At 32.9% G+C, this 22476-nt stretch overlaps 1 long non-coding RNA gene and 2 pseudogenes across 1 annotated transcript in view; 2 read left to right on the top strand and 1 right to left on the bottom strand.

Moving 5' to 3' along the window:
- The window catches only part of LOC135094114 (uncharacterized), a 108582-nt gene that overhangs the window by 28637 nt on the left and 57469 nt on the right, over positions 1-22476 (bottom strand). The gene's annotated exons all lie outside the window — the stretch shown is intronic.
- Positions 6638-7305, top strand: LOC135093941 (cytochrome c oxidase subunit 1-like; annotated as a pseudogene).
- On the top strand, positions 10017-10817 carry LOC135093919 (cytochrome c oxidase subunit 3-like; annotated as a pseudogene).

The raw sequence follows: 22476 nt of genomic DNA, 5'->3' as shown, positions 1-22476 counted from the left end.
TGTTACTGGCTCGTATTGAAAACATTTCCACTTCTGATCTCAGCAACTTCTAACACCCTCTGCTGGAAGTTACTGTAGATTTCAAGGGAGTTTTTAATGAAATAGTACATTACAATGCTTATATATATATATATATATATATATATATATATATATATATATATATATATATATATATATATATATATATATATATATATATATATATATATATATATATATATATATATATATATATATATATATATATATATATATATATATATATATATATATATATATATATTCTTTTAATGGCGTTTTTTTTATCTGTTAAAATGTTAGTGTGGCTAGTGTTGCTGGTTTTGTTGGTGATGGTGATGACGATGTGGATTATGATGATGATGATGATGATGATGTGCCTATCCCGTGAATTGCTGCTACGTACTATTATTATTATTATTATTATTATTATTATTATTATTATTATTATTATTATTATTATTATTATTATTATTATCATCATCATAATCACCCTGAACACTACCTTCCCTCCAGTGCACGAAGCCTGGAAATACAACACTCCTCATGGTAACAGAATCAATACTTCGACCTTGACTTGAAAACACTTGAACAAGGGAAGCATCGCCGCGAAGACATGGCGCTCACTCAAGGTCACCAGAGGGATCATGACAAAATACACGATGGAAAAATGCCTTCCACTTATAAAGAACATCCACGCACGTCCTCCCCATACAGGGGATTCTCCAGACGCTATTCATTCAGCCAGTCACTTCATTAATCTCTCCATTAGTGTTGCAGGCCGGTCAACACAGGGACGTATGGACGAATGACACACACACACACACACACATATACACACAGCCTTACTTTAGATTTCTTTATTCATTTTGTTAAGTTGTCCAGTCTATATGTAAATGTTCACTACTGCCTCCGTAATAAGCAGTTTATCGTTGTTATTATTGCTATTTTTACACACACACACACACACACCACACACACACACACCACACACACACACACAGAGAGAAAGAGAGAGAGAGAGAGAGAGAGAGAGAGAGAGAGAGAGAGAGAGAGAGAGAGAGAGAGAGAGAGAGAGAGAGAGAGAGAGAGAGAGAGAGAGAGAGAGAGAGAGAGAGAGAGAGAGAGAGAGAGAGAGAGAGAGAGAGAGAGAGAGAGAGAGAGAGAGAGAGAGAGAGAGTTTACTACATATTCATGACTTATGTGTCTCTTTGTGTTATCGAAAATTACCCGATAACTGTTACATATTTGTGTGTATTCGTGTGTGTGTGTGTGTGTGTGTGTGTGTGTGTGTGTGTGTGTGTGTGTGTTCAATAGTTTCATTTGTGGAATCGCTTTTATCCACTCCTGATGTTTGCAACAAAGACACAATAGAGGCGAGGTTCACATGCCACACGGCGCCCCTGAGCCCATTGAGCCAGCGAGGAACACCCGCAACAACACACTACACCAGCTGGGTCTTGAGCTGACGCGCCACGACTCCTCAGTTTGCAATGTTTTACTCGGGACCGCCAATCCAACTCACGGCATACTGTTTCAGATGTGGTTCAGGTCAAGAAATAAGTAAATAAATAAAATAAATAATAAAAAAAAAAGAGGAAAAAAAATCATTGTCAGAACCCGACTAATCATCTCTGTGGTTTCTGAAAATAACCTTTGTGGGAACTTGGTGTTTAATGATATGCGCATTCTTTTGATTAAATTCTAGGAGCTAGGAGGCTGAGAGCGCACACCTCCGTCACCGCCATTCAATAACACTGAATGTGACAAACATTCTCCGCAGACTTGTGTCACGCGACAATCTCAAGAACATTCTGGAGGCTCACACGGGTCTAGATCCGCCTGAAAATCTAACCATTATTCCTTGACGATTAATGATATTCCCTTCACTTAAATAGGTTTTAACGAAAATCCGTTTCAGACAGCTAACATATAGACAAATATGGAAACAGACAAGCAAACAGGCAAATACCAGCCTCGGAGTCCCCATTTGGGGAGGGGGCCACAAATGCCCCCAGGTCGGACTTCCTTTCTGACGACGACCCTGTCTTGACACCCCCCTCAAATTTTTCTTCATTAACTTCTTGAACATTCGCGGTCTAAGATCTAATTTTCAATCTGTAGAACACCACCTCTCCTCTTCTAAACCTCATTTTCTTTTCTTCACACAAACTCAGGTGTCTGAGGCAACTGACAGTAGCCCCTTTTCTGTTTCCTCCTACTTTCTCTATCCTCATTTTCGATCCAAAGCTGGATGCTGCGTTTATGTGCGCAATGGCTTAACCTGCTCTCGTGCCCACGCTCTTGAATCTTCCGAGTTTTCCACCATCCGGCTACGACTACAGAGTCACTCTCAAACTAAATTTATCTGTGCTGTATACCTCTAACCTAACTTCTCTGACTATAAGAAATTCTTTGACTACTTAACTTACAAAGTGGAGCATATTCTGACCCTCTTCCCTTTTGCAGAGATCTCCATTCTTGGAGACTTCTTTTCAAACAGACAAAACTTTTAAAACTTAATGATATAACAAAGCTTGCTATAGCCACACACATGTATAACAATAAACATTATATTCACAGCATTCTTCCATCACATGATTATAGTACGCGCCACCGTGATCATCTTACTTTACCAATACACCGCCTTTCTAAGTTTCAGCATTCAACTAATTATCTAGGACCTGTTATATGGAATACTATTCCTCGCAAAATTCAAGAAGCATCATCTCTCAATGCACTTAAAACAATGCTAAAAGAACATATCTTGTCTAGCTACTAATTTATGTTCTGCTAAATCATATGTACCAAGTGTTGTTCTAATTTTACTATTGATGATTTGTAAAATATACATTGTGTCAGTAAGTTGTGATTATTATTATTATTATTATTATTATTATTATTATTATTATTATTATTATTATTATTATTATTATTATTACTATTACTATTATTATCATTATCATTTTTATTGTTATTATTGATTACATTAGTTATTACTTGTTATGATCATTATTATTATCTATACTATTGCAATAATTATCAATAATATTAATATTACTATTGTCATTACTATTATTATTATTATTATTATTATTATTATTATTATTATTATTATTATTATTATTATTATTATTGTTATTATTATTATTACTATCACTATTATTATTACTATTATTATTATTGTTATCATTTCTATTATCATTATGATTATTACCATTAATATTATTAGTATTACAATTATTATTATTATTATTATTATTATTATTATTATTATTATTATTATTATTATTATTATTATTATTATTATTATTTTAATTATTATCATTATTATTATTATTATTATTTGAATTATTTTAATCATTTAAATTCACTTCGGAAAAAAACATTTCGTTCGTTGTAGCTAACGTTTTAGTTACTATTATTATAAAAATAGTTCTTATTCCACCAGTCAGTATAATCTATTTATACTCTGATAAGTACTTGCCTGAAAAGTTCTACTTTATATAGGCTAGCTTGGTTTAACTGTAAAGATTTGATATACTCATATATACCAGTATGTAAAATGACTTGGCTATAAATAAATGTTTCAAATGTTTCAAATGTTCACCACCAGCTTTGGCTTTCTTCTCCCTTCAATGACCATCCTGGTGAACTAGCCTACAACTTTGCTATCCTCCACGACCTATAGCAACTGGTGCAACACCCTATTCATATTCCTGACCGTCTTGGAGATACGCCCAACATTCTTGACCTTTTCCTGACCTCTAATCCTTCTGCTTATGCTGTCACCCTCTCTTCTCCGTTGGGCTCCTCCAATCACAATCTCATATCTTTATCTTGTCCTATCGTTCCAATCCCTCCTCAGGATCCCCTAAGCGAAGGTGCCTCTGGCGTTTTGGCTCTGTTAGTTGGAGGACCTGAGGAGGTATTTTGCTGATTTTCCTTGGAATGACTACTGCTTCCGTGTCAGAGACCCGTCTTTGTGTGCTGAGCTCATAACAGAGGTGATAGTGTCTGGCATGGAGGCGTACATTCCTCACTCTTTTTCTCGACCTAAACCTTCCAAACCTTGGTTTAACACAGTCTGTTCTCGTGTTATACATGATAGAAAGGTGGCCCACCAAAGGTATTTAGGCCTTCCATCACCAGAATCTCATGCACTTTATATTTCTGCCCGGAACCATGCTAAGTCTGTTCTCCGACTAGCCAAAAACTCCTTCATTAACAGAAAATGTCAAAACTTTTCAAGATCTAACTCCCCTCGCGACATCTGGCATCTAGCCAAAAATATTTCCAATAACTTTGCTTCTTCTTTCCCTTCTCTACTTCAACCAGATGGCACCACTGCTATCACATCTATTTCTAAAGCTGAACTCTACGCTCAAGCCTTTATTAAAAACTCTACCTTGGACGATTCAAGGCTTGTTCCTCCCTCTCCTCCACCCTCTGACTACTTCATGCCACCTATCAAAATTCTTCGCAATGATGTTTTCCATGCCCCTCGCTGGCCTAAACCCTCGGAAGGCTTATGGACCTGAGACCGCAGAGATTACTTTTTATTAGAGTGAGAAGATAAATATTATATACGAATCTTTAATTATATAAGTTTTCTTAACTAATATATTTTTTAATATATAAATTTAATTAAAGTATATATATATATATATATATATATATATATATATATATATATATATATATATATATATATATATATATATATATATATATATATATATATATTCATAAATACTCAGAGAAATACACATTCTCTTCATATAAACCTGAAATGTCACTTTAATATTTTCGTCCTCTTATATTAATTAGTCTTTCCTATGTATCACTTTCTTTCATTTATTTTTTCTTTCGTTTTCTTATTTGTACTACTTTGTTTCTTAAGCATTTTTTATTTGATTTTTAATCTGTTTTTATGTTAATATAGTGCCTGACTTAAAAGGGTAGCTTTGATAGAGCTAATTATGTATTTCTTATACCTATATTATTTATAGCTAATTTACACCGCTTTTTTAAAGATCAAAACTTTATGTGCGCTATACACCAACAAATGATATTCTCAAAGATAAGCTAAGCTAATGGGCTCATACCCCGTAAATGAAAGCTTCACCCTTTTTCTTTTTAATGACCTTTCCAGTTTCCTACCTATTATTTTTCTGTACTTTACTAACAGGTATCTTTTTTTTCATTTATTTCTTCTCCTTTTTGGTTTGGGGCTTGACTCGGGCTGGAACTAAATCTTTTATCATTTATTCCTCTCATTGCAACTAAATTATGCCCGTATCTAACTGAAGCTGCAATTAAATATTTTCTAATTCAAGCTCTAGCATCTACTATCTTAATTCTCTCTCTCTCTCTCTCTCTCTCTCTCTCTCTCTCTCTCTCTTTCTCTTTCTCTCTCTCTCTCTCTCTCTCTCTCTCTCTCTCTCTCTCTCTCTCTCTCTCTCTCTCTCTCTCTCTCTCTCTCTCTTTATATATATATATATATATATATATATATATATATATATATATATATATATATATATATATATATATATATATATATATATATATATATATATATATATATATATATACTCGAATGACGTTTCTTATTCTTTAATTAGTATATCTTTACTTTTAAAATTATGAGCAGCTCCTTTACATTTTTGGCTTCAGCTCCGTTACATTTTTGGCTTCCGCAAGTTATTGAAGGATTGTCTTGATCTCAAGCTTTTATTCTCTTAACAATCCAAAAAATAACTCCTTTGTTTTTATTTCCCTATTTAACCTACTCTTCAAAATTAGTAACCAATTAATTAATTACTTTAGCAGCACATAATTCTTCTTTAATTGGAGCCTTAGGTGGCTTAAATATTACAAAACTACGTAAACTTATCGCCTTCTCTTCAGTTAACCATATATCTTAATACTTATTGTTATATCAATCAGTGATATAATATGACTCATTTACTTAATCTTCTACTCCTTTATTTCAGGCTCTGTGATTATTTTACTCTTTATTACTCAGTCTTCATCAATTTCCGTTATAATAATTGAAAACAAAAGGAGGATTGCCCTAAAACTTTTTTTTTTACCAATAAATTTCTTATCTTTATGTCTTCCTCCCTTTTCAGGATTTACACCTAAATGAATTATTATTCAACTATTCTCTTCTAAAGTAATAATTTTCTCTCTTTTAATTCTTCTTTTTTTAAGTCTTATAACTCTTTATTTCTATCTACGTCTCTTTGTTCCAATAATGCCATTATCATTTCCTTCATTTACCACTTCCCTTAAAATTAAACCATTGGTAACATTTTCTCCTATCTTAATATTTGTTACTTTCATTAATATGTTTGGAATATGTTTTCCCATTCCATATTTAGCCTAGGATTTTAAGTTATATTAAACTAAAGGCCTTCAAAGCCAAAACAAAAAAAAAAATCTCTTTTAAAATCCTAAGTTCCAGTGTTTCCACACATCTTTAGATTTGCAATCTAATATTATTTATATTTTACTATAGAACCTAATAAGGAAGTTTTTACCTTGTTTTTAGATTTGCAATGTAACGCCTGCACTTCTCAGCCATCTTATTATGCAACGATGATTCTTTTCTACAAACCATAAAGACATTGGTACACTATTTCATTTTTGGAGCATGGTCTGGTATAGTAGGAACCTCGTTAACTATAATTATTCCAGCCGAATCAGGTCAGCCAGGCACATTTATCGGCAACGATCAAATTTACAATGTTGTAGTTACAGCCCATGCCTTTGTTATAACCTTCTTCATAGTTATACCAATTATAACTGGAGGATTTGGTAATTGACTAGTCCCTCTTATATAAGGAGCCCCTGATATAGCGTTCCCTCGTATAAATAACATAAGATTCTGACTTTTGCATCCTTCTTTAACTCTTCTTCTAACAAGAGGTATAGTGGAAAGAGGAGGTGGTACAGGTTGAACTGTTTAGCCTCCTCTAGCAGCAGCTATTGCCCATGCAGGAGCATCAGCTGATCTTGGTATTTTTTTCTCTTCACCTTGCTGGTGTGTCCTCAATTCTTGGAGCAGTTAGTTTTATAACAACTGTAATTAACATACGATCCTTTGGAATAAGAATAGATCAAATACCTTTGTTTGTATGAACTGTTTTTATTACTGCCATTCTCTTACTTTCATCCTTACCTGTATCAGCAGGAGCAATCACTATGATTTTAATTAACCGAAATCTTAATACATCTTTCTTTGACCCCGCTGGAGGTGGTGATCCTGTTTTATAGCAATATCTATTTTGATTTTTTTGGTCACCCTGAAGTTTATATTCTCATTTTACCAGCCTTTGGAGTAATTTCCCATATTGTAAGACAAGAATTCGGGAAAAAAAAATCATTCGGTGCATTAGGTATGATCTGTGCTATAATGGCTGCTGGAATTTCAAGATTTATCCTCTGAGCTCACCATATATTTACAGTAGGTATAGTCGTTGATACACGAGCTTACTTCACATCAGCCACAACAATTACTGCTGTTCCTACAGGTATTAAAATTTTCAGATGATTTAGAACCCTACTTGGAACACAAATTAACTATAGTCCCTCGATATTGTGAGCTTTAGGTTTTATTTTTTTATTTACTGTTGGAGGTTTAACAGGTGTTGTCCTGGCAAATTCATCAATTGATATTATTGTTCATGATACTTATTACGTTGTAGCTCATTTTCATTGTGTTTTATCTATAGGGGCTGTACTCGCTATTTTTGCAGGTATTGCACATTGATTCCACCTTTTTACAGGTTTATCACTTAACCCTAAATTAATAAGAATCCACTTTACTGTCATATTCATCGGTGTAAATATCACTTTCTTCCCTCAACATTTCATAGCACTTAACGGAATACCTCCACGTTACTCTGATTACCCACCGATATTTCATGGAAGAAACCTATGGAAGAAACAATATTTCATGTTGCCTTCGCAACAATATCCTATGGAAGAAACAATATTTCATGTTGCCTACGCAACAATATCCTATGGAAGAAACAATATTTCATGTTGCCTACGCAACAATATCCTATGGAAGAAACAATATTTCATGTTGCCTACGCAACATGAAATATTGTTTCTTCCAAAGGATCTATAGTATATCTTGTTGCTCTGTTAATTTTTATAATTATCATTTGAGAAGCTTTAATTTGTAATCGTGCTGTTCTATTCCCCCCTTTCCTGCCTCTTCAGTTGAATGAAACCACTCACACCCACCCGCTGATCACTCTTATATAGAAATTCCACTTACTACTAACTTCTAAAATGGCAGAAAGATGCATAGGATTTAAGCTTCTACTAAGGAGATTTATTTCTCTTCTTTTTAGAAAATACATTTATTAATGGCAACATGAACTTTTCTAGGCCTTCAAGACGGAGCTTCCCGTTTAATGGAACAATTCATCTTTTTCCATGATCACATTATAGTTGTTCTTATTATAATCATTACCTTTGTGGGATATATCTTAGCATCAGTTCTCAGAAACTCTCTTATTAATCGATTTATATAAGAACATCAAACTATTGAATTATTTTGATTTTCATTGCTCTCCCTTCTCTGCGACTTTTATACCTTCTTGATGAAGTTAATAATCCTTTCATTTCTCTTAAAACTGTCGGTCATCAATGATACTGAAGTTATGAATACTCTGACTTTCTTAATGTAGAATTTCATTCTTATATAACTCCTACTAACGAGCTAGACTTTTCTAGATTTCGTCTCTTACATGTAGATAATCGAACTGTTCTTCAAATAAATTCACAAATTCGTATTGTAATCACCGCAGCAGATGTCATTCACTCTTGAACTCTCCCAGACGCTATTCCTAGTTGACTTAATCAAACTAGACTTATAATATCTCGTCCAGGATTATTTTATAGTCAATGTTCAGAACTTTGTGGTGCTAATTATAGATTTATACCTATTGTGATTGAAAGTGTAAACACAATTTTTTCTAAATAGAATTTCTTCATGTTCTGACTCACCCGATAACTGAAAGTAAGTGTAGGCCTTTTAAACCTATTATAGTATTGCGCCTACTTCTGGTGACAAGAAATTACTTAAATTTTAATATTATTTTATCATGTTAAAGTTATCTCCTAAGATATTTCTTAATGCCTAAAATAGCTCCTTTGCTTCGACTTTATTTTTATTTCTCTTTTTCTGTTATCATTGATTATTTTCATATCCTTAAATTATTTTTTTCTATATCTTTTGAAAAAAAAATCATTCTAAGATCACTCAGCCTTATCTAATCCTACAATCTTCTTGAAAATTATAGCTAATTTATTCTCAATTTTCTAACCTTCTTCAAGAATCTTCAACTTTTCATTAAACTGAATTTCCACTTTTGTAGGGCTCCTAATTATTCCATACCTTAATTGAGCTTCTCCTTCACGATGATCTCTATGCTGAAGTGAAATTATTTGTACTTTATACAAAGAATTTAAAGCCATTTTAACTTGATATTCTTTAAGTTCAACTATATTTTTCGTTGCTTTGTTTTTTTTAGTTCTTTATAATATTTTTAAGGTTTACTGCCTTACATTTTTACAAGATCTAGACACACATATCTAGAGCACTTTCATTGCCTTCATGAGTAACTTTACTACTTACAGGTTGAATTAACTCCACTCAACATATATTCGCTCATTTAGTTCCTCAAGGAACTCCTTCTGTCCTTGTACCATTTATAGTGTTAATTGAAACTATTAGAAACATTACTCGACCCGGGACTTTAGCTGTACGATTACCAGCTAATATAATTGCAGGCCATCTTCTTTTAACCTTATTAGCTAATACTGGACCATCTATAACATCCTCATTTCTTTTATCTATTCTTATTTTTTTTTTCTCAAATTTTACTATTAACCTTAGAATGAGCTGTTGCAATTATTCAGTCCCAAGTTTTTGCTGTCTTACGAACTCTTTACACCAGAGAAATTAACTAATGACATCATCTCACGGTTTTTACCATTTAGAAGATATAATACCACGGCCTTTAACTGGTTCTATTAGGGCAATAATATTAAATACAGGTTTAATTAAATTATTTAACCAGTATAACATAATTTTTTTTGTTATTAAGACTTGTTGCTGTTCTCCTTACCATATATCAAAGGTGACGTGATATCACTCGAGGAGGTACATTCCAAGGACTACATACCTCTGTAGTAGTAAAAGGCTTACGAAGGGGAATAATTTTATTTATTGCCTCAGAAGTATTCTTTTTTTTTTTCATTTTTCTGAGATTTTTTTTTTTTCATAGTAGATTAGCCCCAACGATTGAAATTGGGATAAATTGACCTCCTTACGGTATTCAACCTTTCAACCCATTTCAAATTCTCTTATTAAACACTACTATTCTTTTGTTTTCAGGAGCTACCGTAACTTGAGCTCATCATGCTATTATAGAATCTAGTCATAGGCAAGCCATTCAAAGACTAGGCCTTACAATTGTTTTAGGATTTTATTTTACTCTTCTTCAAGCTTTCAAGTATTTTTGAGGCTCCTTTCACTATTGTTGACTCCGCGTTTGGCTCTACTTTTTTTTTTGTGTGTGTGTAGCAACAGGCTTTCATGGTCTTCATGGAATTATTGGAACCTCATTTCTACTTATTATTATTATTTTTTTTTGTGTCAATATTTTTGTCACTTTTCATGTAATCATCGTGTTGGATTCGAAGCAGCCGCATCATACTGACACTTTGCTGAGGTACTTTGATTATTCCTTTACGTCTTTATTTACTGATGAGGCCATTTTTTTTAATATATAAAGTATATCCAATCAGAAAGTCTAGAACGCCTAGAAAAAATAATTCTTACAATACTTTATTTTTTTTTATTTCTACTAATTTTAATTATTTGTTATATTGTTATAACCTTAGTATCCCAAATAAATAAAAAAAAAAAAATATTAACCGAGAAAAAATTTTCCTTATGAATGTGGATTTAATCCTAAAGGGTCACCACGATTTTCCTTTTCCCTTCGATTTTTTTTTTCAAATTGCTGTAATTTTTTTTTTTTATGTAGAGATTACATTACTTTTACCTTCAGCATCAATTTTTTTTTTTTAACATTACTGAAGTATTTTCTTGATTGTTTACTAGAGCTCTCTTCTTATTCTTCTCTTAGGCCTTTACTACGAGTGAGTACAGGGAACTTTAGAAAGGATCTGATTAATACTTTAAGACCACAGTCAAATTGTATGACATATGGGTTGCATTCATAAAGTGTTTTAGTAAACTGGTTTTACTAAATTTTATCTATTAGAAAGCGAAATTATCGCATTTAGTTTCGACCTAAACTTTGGCCTTTAAGCCTCTAATAATTATGATTGAAACCAAAGCAGAGGTACGTTACTGTTAATGACAAGATTGAAGTAATTCTTCTAATAGAGATGGAACATTATGACAAAAAGAAAAGCTTCTAACTTTTTTTTAAGCCGTTGAATTCCGTTGATGTTCCTATTTTTATAGTGTAAGTAACACGTTACATTTTCATTATAAAGCTGAAATATTTTTCTAAAAATACCATATTATTTTATTTATTTATTTTTTTTTTACCTTAAACTCAAAGTAAATATTACATGATAAGCGCCACAAGCTAACATTTTTTTTAAGCATTTGAATATACTTACAAGACTTTTCGTCTACCTTTGCAGCTTCAAAGCAATATTCTTTTTGAATTATATAAATTTAAATAATTAAAACTGTAAAAATAATAATTACAATTACAGATACTATTATAAACACTTTAATTGTTGAACTGTAAAGAATTAAAAATATAGAAAAATATATGAAAATAAATACTATAAACCTTGGCCCCCATAAAACTCCAATCAAGCTTTATCGGCTACTTTTCCTAAATCTGACCCTGTCTTCAATCTATTTTCCCTTAATTTTAAAGTACTCAGTAAAGGTACAAGCCATATTGATCCTATTATTACAACTGAATTATAGTTATTTTCTCTTTTTAATGTATAATTTACTCTAGTTAGATTTAGTATATAACCTAATAAACCTCCTAAAATCCTTACTGCTAATACTATTATATTCATTATTGTCCTTAAACAAATGATCTAATATTCTGGAAACAATCTTCATCTTAATGGCGATCCTCCTAAGATAGCTCCTAATCCTAAAATTCTTACTGAGTTAGTTATTAAAAACTCCTCATCCGAAAGATTAGTGATACATCTCAAATTATATTCTCCTGAAAGAGAATAAAGAATTAAACGCAAAGTGTACATTACTGTCAATCCTGTTGCCATCACATATAAGAACAATGCAATAAAATTGACTCATCTTATAAAAGCAACTTCTAAAATTGTATCCTTTGAATAAAATCCTGCTATAAAAGGGAATCCGCATTGAGCTAAGTTGGCTCCAGTTATGCATGATACTGTCAAAGGCAAAAATTTAACTAAATTTTCCATAAGTCGAATATCCTGATAACCAGCCACTCTATGAATTACAACACCAGCACATATAAAAAGTAAAGCTTTAAACAAAGCAAGACTTAGTAAATGAAAAAAAAAAGCCAGATCCGTATAACCTAAAGATAAAATTCTTAATATAACTCCTACTTGACTTAATGTTGATAAAGCAATAATTTTTTTGAGATCATACTCAGAATTTGCTCCTAGTCCCGCTATAAATATTGTCAAACATGAAGTAATCAACAATACACTTTGAACGACAGATCCCTCTGAAGCAGCTCTAAATCGAATTATTAAATAAACCTCAGCTGAACTAAAGCTGAGACAGGTGTTGGAGCCGCTACAGCAGCCGGCAGTCACGCACAAAAAGGAATTTGAGCCCTTTTATTTATTGCTGAAATAAATAAGAAAAAAAAAAATAAAAAAAAAAAAAAAATAATAATAATAGTCATCTCTCGTCTATATAATACCTATAAAACAAAAAAATTCACCCTCCTAATCTTCTCATTAATCCAGTTCTCAATAAAATTGCTACATCACCTACACGGTTTGAAAGAATAGTTAATATTCCTGCGTTTGCAGACTTTTCATTCTGATAATAAATTACTAAGGCATGAGACACTAATCCCAATCTATCTCAACCCAATAAAATTCTGATTGAATTAGGTCTTAATACTATAAACCTTAAAGAAAGAATGAAAGCCAAAACAAGATATATAAATCAATTAAAAGTCTTATCATCGGCTATACAACTCCCTTTATAAAAAAGAACTCTGCCAGAAATTACAAACACAAGTCTCATAAATAATAAAGAGATCCAATCTAAAACCAAAGTAAATACAATCACCCTTCTTATTAACCTAAGAAGTTCTCATTCAGTTACATCTATAATACCTCTTTCAGTTTTTGCCAATGCTAAAGTCCCACAAATAGCTGAATAAAACCACTATTCTAATTTCATGTAGAGAAATTTTCCAAATCACTTTTTTAGTTATTTAAAAAAAAATTTAAGTTATTAATAAAGCTCTATTTATAATTATTACATTTAAAGGAAATCAATATGAAAATAATCTCAGATACTCTAACTTTTCCTGAACAACATGAATATAAAGTTATAAAAACCCCATGCTGTCTCAATCTATATATGTACAAAGTGTAACTTGCACTAGAAAAAAAAAAAAAAATAGTAGTCTAAGTCCTACAATAGAAATCTTTCTTCAGCTCAAAACTGTTGAAATTAATATAATCTCTGGTGCAACATTTAAGGAAGGTGGTCTGGCCATATTCCTTGCTCTTAGTAAAAATCATCATAGTCCTATTCTAGGTATAAATGCTAATAATCCTTTATTCACTATCAATCTTCGTCTTCCAGTACGTTCATAAACTATAAGAACATAAGAACATAAGAAATAAGGGAAGCTGCAAGAAGCGACCAGGCTTACACGTGGCAGTCCCTGTATGAAACACTCCTACCTATTTCCACCTATCATCCCCATCCATAAACTTGTCTAATCTTCTCTTAAAGCTCTCTAGTGTCCTAGCACTAACTACATGATTACTGAGTCCGTTCCACTCATCTACCACTCTATTCGAGAACCAATTTTTTCCTATCTCCTTCCTAAACCTAAATTTTTCAAGCTTGAACCCGTTATTTCTTGTTCTACCCTGGTTGCTGATCCTAAGAATTTTGCTTACATCTCCCTTGTTATAACCCTTATACCACTTAAAGACCTCTATCAGGTCCCCTCTTAACCTACGTCTCTCTAGAGAATGTAAATTTAACCGCTTCAACCTCGCTTCGTAAGGAATACTCCTCATCCCCTGTATCCTTTTAGTCATTCTCCTCTGTACTGATTCTAATAGACCTATATCTTTCCTGTAATGTGGGGACCAGAACTGCACAGCGTAGTCTAGATGAGGTCTGACCAGCGCCAAGTATAACTTTAATATTACCTCCGGCCTTCTACTTTTAACACTCCTAAAAATGAATCCTAGTACCCTATTTGCCTTGTTTCTGGCTTCTATGCATTGTTTCCCTAGACGGAGTTCAGAGCTAACTATAACTCCTAAATCTTTCTCGTACCCTGTACCTACCAGAGTTTGGGTGTTTAATGTGTACCTATTGTGTGGGTTTCCTCTACCTACGCTAAGCACTTTGCATTTATTGATATTAAATTGCATTTGCCATCTATCCGTCCATTCATTCATTCTATCTAAGTCTGTCTGCAAGGCGATGGCATCCGCTTCTGACCTAATTAATCTACCTATCTTTGTGTCATCCGCAAATTTACTAACATCACTACTAATTCCACTATCCAAGTCATTGATATATATTAGAAATAATAATGGCCCTAATACTGATCCCTGTGGCACCCCACTAATGACATGACCCCACTCGGATTTCGAGCCGTTTATTAGCACTCTCTGTCGCCTGTTACCAAGCCATGACCCTATCCAACCTAACACCTTCCCATCTATCCCGTGCGCCCTAACCTTTCTCAGGAGCCTTTGATGGGGCACCTTGTCGAATGCTTTACTAAAGTCCAGATATAAGATATCATAACTATCACCATTATCTACTGCCTCGTACACCTTACTGTAAAAACTTAACAAGTTTGTCAGGCAAGACTTCCCCTTCGTGAAGCCATGCTGTGACTGATTTATCAAGTTATGTTTGTCTAAATGTTCCCTAATGTTCCTGGCTATTGTTGACTCTAACATTTTACCTACAACTGAAGTTAAGCTGACCGGTCTATAATTAGACGCTAAAGTTTTATCCCCTTTCTTAAAGATGGGTACTACATTAGCCTGCCTCCACATTTCTGGTACCTCACCCGACTCCAGTGATTTCCTAAAGACAGAAACTAACGGCTCACTAATAATCTTTTTACATTCCTTCAGTACTCTGGGATATATTTCATCAGGTCCTGGTGACTTGAACTTTTTTAGCCTATCTATCTCCTGCTCCACTATCTCCCTAGTTATGGAAATATCCGTCAGCTTCTCATACTCATCTGCTCTAAACACCTGTTCACTATCTGGCATATCCTGCATGTTTTCCTGAGTGAAGACAGTTAAAAAATAATCATTCAGAAGTTTACTAATCTCCTCCCCAGAACTAACCAGCTCCCCATCTGCTGCCTTTAATGGACCTACAGTATCCTTATTTTTCGTCCTGTATACCTGATAAAATCCCTTGGGGTCCGTCTTCGCCTGGCTGGCTACCTTTAATTCATAATTTTCCTTAGCTTTCCTCGTTAACTTCCTGACTGTTCTAACTAATTCATTATACTGTGTCCTTAAAACTTCTTCACCTGCCCTTAATCTCTTATATATACTTCTCTTACGCCCTATATAATGCTTTAACCTAGCAGTCATCCATTTAGGGTCATTTTTTTGTGATCTTATTGTTTTATACGGGATATTTGCTAATTGACCTGTATGAACTTTATCTACGAAATATTTATACAATTCATCTACATTTACTTCACCTAAACCCCTCATCTCGTTCCCTACCATCCTCTCCCCTCCCTCATCAACTCGCCTCGACCTTACCTCTCTCATTTCAGCATGACCTGACATTCCAACATACTCACGCCTATCTCCCCCCTTCCTCTTTCCTCCTCCCTTCTGGAGCCTCACCTCACCTCCCTCATCCTGCCTTATCTCTCTGAACTCCGTCCCTGACCTGACCTCACCCTGCATCCCTTGCCAGTCCACTCCTTGGAGGTACCTTTTTAATTCTTCAAAATCTGCTCTCCTAAAGTCAGGTATTTTACTAGTGTTTTTATTTCTAACAGTTTCTTCCCATTCTAGCTTGTACCTAATTTCCCTATGGTCACTGTTACCTAGCTGTCCTCCAACCTCTACCTGCGTGACTGCATCCTCCCTGTTAGTAAGAATTAAATCTAGAATATTATTCCCCCTTGTGGGTTCTACGACTACCTGTTTTAAAAAATTATCCTGAATTACCTTAAGGAATTCCTCTGCTTCCTTGTTACCCACAATCAGACTCCAGTCGATATTCCTAAAATTAAAATCTCCTACCACACATACCTGACTGTACCTGCCTGCTCTATTTAATTCCTGCCACAGTGAGGTGTTAATTTCCTCTGTACTGGTCGGTGGTCTGTAAACTACCCCTAGTACTACTGACTGCGATCCTTCCTTAATATCTACCCATATCGACTCTGCTTTGTTATCTGTTTTAATTCTATTTATCTGTTTTAATTCTATAACAGCTATATTATCTTTAATTCCCAAAACTAATATTTTATTTAACTATTCTTTGATATGACCTTTCTTTTTATTCCCTTCATTTTAATTTTATCTGTATTATTTACACAGTTAATTCATCCTTTATCTATAGGTTTAACCTTGTTAATTTAAACCATTAAATTTCTCTTTCAGCCGGATTAACAACATACACTTACTGATTCTCATATATTCTCTTTATAATTTTCTTAGGAGGTATACTTGTATTATCCATTTATGTTACATCTTTAGCTTCTAATGAGTCATCCTCATTCTCATTCTCTTATTCCACCTTCCTTATTTCCATCCTTCTTCTTTTAATTTTTTTTTCCACTTACTCTTTTCTGAGATCCCTTGCTAAACGAAGCTGTAACCAACTCTCCTTTATCATCTCTCAATATAGAATCATGAAATGTTTTTATTATTAGATGAATCTGTAGTTCTAATTTGATAGATTTCACCATTTATCATCCTTTACCTACTCTTAACCTTAATTGTAGTGGTAAAAATTACTAATTAATTTAATGGACTCTTACGACTCTCTCCTTAGTGACAACACCTCTCTGAAAATGTCACCTTTTATTTAAAATTGTCAACAACTCTCTAGCTGATATACCCTTACCTTCAAATATTTCGACTTTTTGAAACTATGGATCATTGCTAGGATTGTTGCCGGTTTATTCTTAGCTATACATAACACTGCTCACTTTGATCCAGCATTCTCTAGAGTAGCCCATGTCTGCTGAGACGTACACTGTGGCTGACTTCTCCGAACTGTACATACCAATGGAGCATCATTTTTCTTTATCTGTCTGTATATTCATATTGGACCAGGTATTTATTATGGATCCTATATAATCTTCCATGCTTGAATAGTTGGAGTAGTGATTTTGTTTATAGTTATAGCAACAGCTTTTTTTAGGTTATGTTCTCCCTTGACGGCAGATGTCATTCTGGGGAGCTACTGTTATTAATCATCTTTTTTTTTTTTTTTTCAGCTATTCCCTACATTGGTACAGATTTAGAACAATAAATCTGAGGAGGATTTTCAGTAGATAATGCCACACTAACTCGATTTTTCACCTTTCATTTCGTCCTTCCTTTCATTATTGCCGCTATAACTATTATTCATATTTTTTCTCCATCAATCAGGTGCTAATAACCCCCCAGGTGTATCAAGACAGCTAGAAAATACCTTTTCATCCTTATTGTACATTTAAAGACATTGTTGGATTCATTGTTATATATACACTTTTACTTATTCTGTCCTTTCTTAATCCTTATTTGTTAGATCCTGATAACTTTATTAGAGCTAATCCTCTAGTTACTCCAGCCCATATTCAACCACAATGATATTTCTTGTTCGCATGTGCACTCCGATCTATTCCAAATAAGCTTGGAGGGGTAATCGCTCTAGTTGCCTCAGTAGCAATCATTATAATTTTATCTTTCACTCATACATCAAATTTTCGCAGATTAACTTTTTACCCTCTAAATCAACTTATATTTTGAATTTTGGTTTCAATATTGATTCTACTTACTTGAATTGGACCTCGATCCGTTCAAGAACCTTATGTTCTTACAGGCAAAATTTTAACTCTCATTTTTTTTTATTTTCTTTTATTATCAATCCCCTCCTACTCATAAGATGACATAATTTATTAAAATGATCGTTTATTTGATTTAAAATAGACTTTTGAAAGTAGCAGAAAAGGAAAAATATTCTTAACGATTGTGTTAACATATTATTTTAATTATATTTATAAATCAAATACAAAACAAAGATTTTACCCCAATAAAAAACAATAAATAACTGATAGAAACATGGAAAAATCCTTTTCAAGCTAAATACATCAATTTATCGTATCGAAGCCGAGGTAAACTTCCTCGAACTCACACAAAAATGAATGCCAAAAATATAGACTTTAAATAAATATTTTCTTGCAAGGTATTCTTCCTTAAAACACATTAACGAAAAGAACTCTTATAAAAAGAATTTTTTGAATATTCTGCTATAAAAATTAAAGCAAATCCCCCTCTCCTATATTCCGTGTTGAACCTCGAAACTGACCCTGATTCTCCTTCTGTAAAATCAAAAGGTGTCCGGTTAGTTTCCGCTAAACAAGAAGCAAACCAAATTAACCTCAAAGGTAACGATAAAAATATGAAGCAAATATAACACTGAAATTTAACAAATAACTCTTCACAAAAGCCACTCCTGCCAAAACACAAATGATTAAAACTAAGTAAATTACAATCTCCACTAATAACACAAAACAATTACATTCAGTTGTTTTACTATTTATAACATGTATTCTATTTAACTAGATCCTAAATCCAGCATATATTATCTGGCAAAATAGTATTTCAATTATACAAAAAATTTTAATTATTTAATCCTTTCGTACTAATTTTTTTTTTTTTTTTAAATTCCAGAAGATAGAAACCGACCTGGCTTTCGCCGGTTTGAACTCAAATCATGTAAAAAATTAAAGGTCGCACAAACCTTCTTTTATAGCTGCTGCACTATAAACACATTTTAATTCAACATCAAGGTCGCAAACTTATTTTTTGATAAGGACTCCCCACAAAAAAAAAGATAAATAAATAAATAAATAAATAAATAAAATAAAATGAAATAAAATAAATAAATAAATAAAATTACGCTGTTATCCCTAAATTAACTTGATCTTCTAATCCTTAATATAAGGATCACTTACAAACTCTATTCACATATAATTGTCCAATTACAATAGCAGTTATTTTCATTTATACCCTTAGCGCCCCAACCAAATAAACCTTTTAAGTCTATTTTTATTATTTTTAATTCATCAAACTTATTAAGTTTATAAAGCTTTATAGGGTCTTATCGCCCCTCTAGAAAGTCTTAGCCTTTTCACTTACAAGTTAAATTCAATTTTGATAAAAGAGACAGACTTTTCTTTGTTCAACCATTCCTACAAGTTTCCAATTAACAAAGTGATGATAATGGTACCTGTGCACGGTCAACACACCGCGGCTATTGAACATTTCCTGTCAGTGAGCAGGCTGCACCATAAACAACCTCAGAAAGACATGTTTTGATAAGCAGGCAACAAATAACCTTTGCCGAGTTCCTTTTTTATTCCATTATTTTATTATAATTCATTCTCTTTATTTCATTTTTCTCAAATCATTCTACATATTCATTCTACTAATACACTCATTATTTTTTTTTTTTTAAGTTTACGTTAAATTCAATATTCTAGTACTTTATCAAAGACATAAATAAATCATTTTCTTTCTCCTAAATCTAAATTAGAACACTTTAATTTCATAGCTACTTTTAACCCAAAAAAAACATTATTTTATTTTTTTTGTCCTATTGATTAATTTTGTAAGTGGTAAGAAGCTCGTCCCTCCTAGCCTTAAATATTATAATAAACCTTTTCAACGTAACAGAAACGCTATACTAACTTTAGGTGTACTTTGATTCTCGTATCCAGGCTCACTTTCCAGTAAGCCTGCTGTGTTACGACTTGTCTCATCTTAATAATGAAAGCGACGGGCGATATGTACATGCTTTACACCTTACATCTAGCAAGCATGTTACACTTCCTTTACAATCAAATCCTCCTCCTAATTAACCTTTAAATTCACTTTCCCTACTAAATAAAATTCATTGAGACCCATTTTAAGTTAAGCATTAGCTGCACCTTGGTCTAATACATTCAACATTATTGATGATTTATTCAGTAATTAATTCTATAAAAATGACCTAATAATGCTGGTATACGTACTAATGTACAAACTTAAGTAATATTCTTCGTGGTGTATCCATTCAAAAACAGGTTCCTCTGACAACACTACATCACACACAAATTCTTCACATTTTAAGAACATAACTATTAATACTTTGCTTACAAAACTACTTTTTGGCATAACAGTGTGCCTAATCCTTGTTTAAACACAATTCCTTATTGCTTCAACTTTAATTTTATGGCATAATTTTCATGTAAAAAATAATCTGATTTCACTTCTTTATTTTTCAGGCCCACCTTAAAATTATATATATATATATATATATATATATATATATATATATATATATATATATATATATATATATATATATATATATATATATATATATATATATATATATATATATATATATATATATATATATATATATAATATATATATATATATATATATATATATATATATATATATATATATATATATATATATATATATATATATATATATATATATATATATATATATATATATATATATATATATATATATATATATATATATATATATATATATATATATATATATATATATATATATATATATATATATATATATATATATATATATATATATATATATATATATATATATATATATATATATATATATATAACAAAATAATAATATTATTAACATAATGCCAAGCTACAAATCTATAATAATCTAAAAAAACTGATCTCAAACTTAGCAGTATCCCATTTCTTTCCAAAGATGTCCCTCCTATTGTTCTCCGAAACTGTCAAACTAGTCAAACTCTTTCAGCTCTGTCTGTCAACATCTACCTTTCCTTCTTGCTGAAAGTTTGCCTACATTCAGCCTGTTCCTAAAAAAAGGGTGACCGTTCTAATCCCTCAAACCATCGTTCTATTGCTTTAATTTCCTGACTATCTAAAGTTTTTGCATCTATCCTCAACAGGAAGATTCTTAAACATCTATCACTTCACAATCTTCTATCTGATCGCCAGTATGGGTTCCATCAATGAAAAAAATAAAAAATAAATAAATAAATAATAATAATGCATAATAAAAATTAATGATGAAAAAGCAATCTCTCTCTCTCTCTCTCTCTCTCTCTCTCTCTCTCTCTCTCTCTCTCTCTCTCTCTCTCCTTTGCTCGAGCCGCTCAGCTCACTCGGCACTAAATAAGATCAAACAAAATATTACAAAAAATATAAACTTGACAAAAAGTGAAGTAAGGGTCCCCGCTGTGAGTGCCGCAGAGAGAGAGAGAGAGAGAGAGAGAGAGAGAGAGAGAGAGAGAGAGAGAGAGAGAGAGAGAGAGAGAGAGAGAGAGAGAGAGAGAGAGAGAGAGAGAGAGAGAGAGAGAGAGAGAGAGAATGAAGAAGAAAAGGAAACACGTGGGGAAAAAACGGAGACAGGTGGAGAAAGGAGGTGCAGATGAGAAAGGAGGAGGAGGAGGAGGAGGAGGAGGAGGAGGAGAAGGAAGAGAACAACAACAACAACAAGAACGACAACAACAATAACAACAACAACAACAACAACAAAAGCACCACCAGCACCACTGCTACCATCACTACCACCACCACCACCACCATCACCTCCACCACCACCAAGAGAAACAGCAAAAAGTCAAGTAAAGAAAGGGAGAAAGAACATGAGGTGCGAGGACTAGGTAATATATTGTCGCCGAGGGGCCTGGTACTAGCAGTGGCGGTGGTAGTGGTGGTGGTGGTGGTGGTGATCGATGGCGCCACTGCCTGCCTGGAGGAGCGGAGTGCAGGACAGAGCCATGTAACGTCCTGTCCACTTGGTTAAAAAATAGCCATCACGTGCGGGGTAAAAAAAGGTAAGGAGCCGTAAGGAATCGAGGGGAAACTTGAGTATGGTGTGGAGAAAGTGGGTGTGACAAGTACGTGGTGCTGTTGCGGTCAAAAAGTCGAGTATATAATC

This window comes from Scylla paramamosain, chromosome 44, assembly GCF_035594125.1.
Source record: "Scylla paramamosain isolate STU-SP2022 chromosome 44, ASM3559412v1, whole genome shotgun sequence".
NCBI classification, from domain to species: domain Eukaryota; kingdom Metazoa; phylum Arthropoda; class Malacostraca; order Decapoda; family Portunidae; genus Scylla; species Scylla paramamosain.
The sequence above is the reverse complement of the archived record's forward strand: the minus strand, read 5'-3'. Positions and strand labels throughout refer to the sequence as shown.